Source organism: Cynoglossus semilaevis, chromosome 16 (assembly GCF_000523025.1).
Source record: "Cynoglossus semilaevis isolate Cse_v1.0 chromosome 16, Cse_v1.0, whole genome shotgun sequence".
Taxonomy (NCBI): Eukaryota; Metazoa; Chordata; class Actinopteri; order Pleuronectiformes; family Cynoglossidae; genus Cynoglossus; species Cynoglossus semilaevis.
Window position 1 is genome coordinate 17,212,035 of NC_024322.1, and position 1,890 is coordinate 17,213,924.

Here is a 1,890-nt window from a genome sequence, read left to right on the forward strand (position 1 = left end):
AAAAAAAAAGAACAAAAAAAAAACTGCCGCTTATTACAAACCTGAGCACTTTATCAGTGAAGTCGGTTTGACGTCGGCACCGACGGAGCCGTGATGCATGTCCCTGAACGCCTCGCCGCAGGTTCCTTCACTGGTTGTTGGTTCAAAGCAGAGCAAATCTGTGAACATTAAACACAACACCAATCATTCGACTGCTGTGTCTGTCATGTGACACTGACATCACTGACTCTGATCATGTGACGAGAAGAAAGAAGATGATGAAATATACTGTAATATATACTGAAATATATGACACTTCGAATGTTTGAGGAGACGCGAAATTGTGATAGCATGTTACTATAGCATCATGCTACTGTATAGTACCATGCTACCATGATCTTGCTATTAGCAAACTAACGCAGCGTGTTATCGTAGAATGCTATCATAGCATGTTAGTGTAACATGCTATGATATGATATGATATATGATAGCGTGATGCTACAGAAAAATGCTAAAATATGCTGATATCACTTGCTAGCAGTATCATAGATTGCTATCATAGAATGCTATTGTAGCATGTTATCCTAGCATGTTATCATAGATAGCTATCGTAGCATTAAGCTATCATAACCGTAGCATGTTATCATAGATAGCTATCGTCGCATCAAGCTATAATAACCTTAGCGTGATATCATAGATGCTACAGAAATATGCTATGACATGCTCAAATTACATGCTAGCAGCATCATAGATTGCTATTGTAGCATGTTATCTAAGCATGTTATCATAAATAGCTATCGTAGCATCAAGCTATAATAACCTTAGCATGTTATCATAGATCGCTATCGTAGCATGTTATTGTAGCCCGTCACAGTTGTTATTGGGTGTCTTTGATGACCACCGTGATAATCAATGACTCTGAACTCTGTCTAATGAACGTGCCTTGAAACAAGGTTGTTTTGTTTTTCAAACACTTCCTTCATTGATGTCGTTCTCTTAGACGACACTTGTTGTTGTTTTTTTTTTCCCTCTTCTGTATTTGAACGATTCCATTCAGTTGGTGTTTAAACTATGGATGAACCATATGGATTGTTTTCAGACCAATACAGTCGCTGATAATTGTCTGATCCTCGCGGCTGATCGTTTCAATACGACCTTCATGTTTTATGTTGTTCGATTCGTCAATATTCTACATCACGCCATATTTCATACTGATTGACTGAAAATCCATTCTTATCACACGGAATCGAACCGTCGCTCATCTTGCTGTAAGGCAAAACCACCAACCGTCGATTCGTGTACGTGTGAGTCCGAACGCAGACTCCGCGATCTGGCCTTTTGGTTTAGTGGGTCTGGATCTGTGTATGTGTGTGTGTGTGTGTGTGTGTGCGTGCTGCTTGTTAACATTTATCACAGCATCTGTAAATGTAGTCGGTGTTATTTCTGTTCCGTTCATCCACGATGACTGGCCGCTGCGTTTGGCCCTTTTTTTTTCTTAGCCGGACTCTGACGCTCTGACCTTTAACGGTCGGCGACTCGTGACTAACGTGGACGTCGTGTTTAATCATCGCTGGAGTCTCTGTGATCTAAGCATACTGATTGACTGAAAATCCATTCTTATCACACGGAATCGAACCGTCGTTCATCTTGCTGTAAGGCAAAACCACCAACCGCACGTTCCTGCCTCAACCGTCGATTCGTGTACGTGTGCGTCAGAACGCAGACTCCGCGATCTGGCCTTTTGGTTTAGTGGGTCTGGATCTGTGTATGTGTGTGTGTGTGTGTGTGTGTGTGTGCTGCTTGTTAACATTTATCACAGCATCTGTAAATGTAGTCGGTGTTATTTCTGTTCCGTTCATCCACGATGACTGGCCGCTGCGTTTGGCCCTTTTTTTTTTTTTGCCGGGCTCT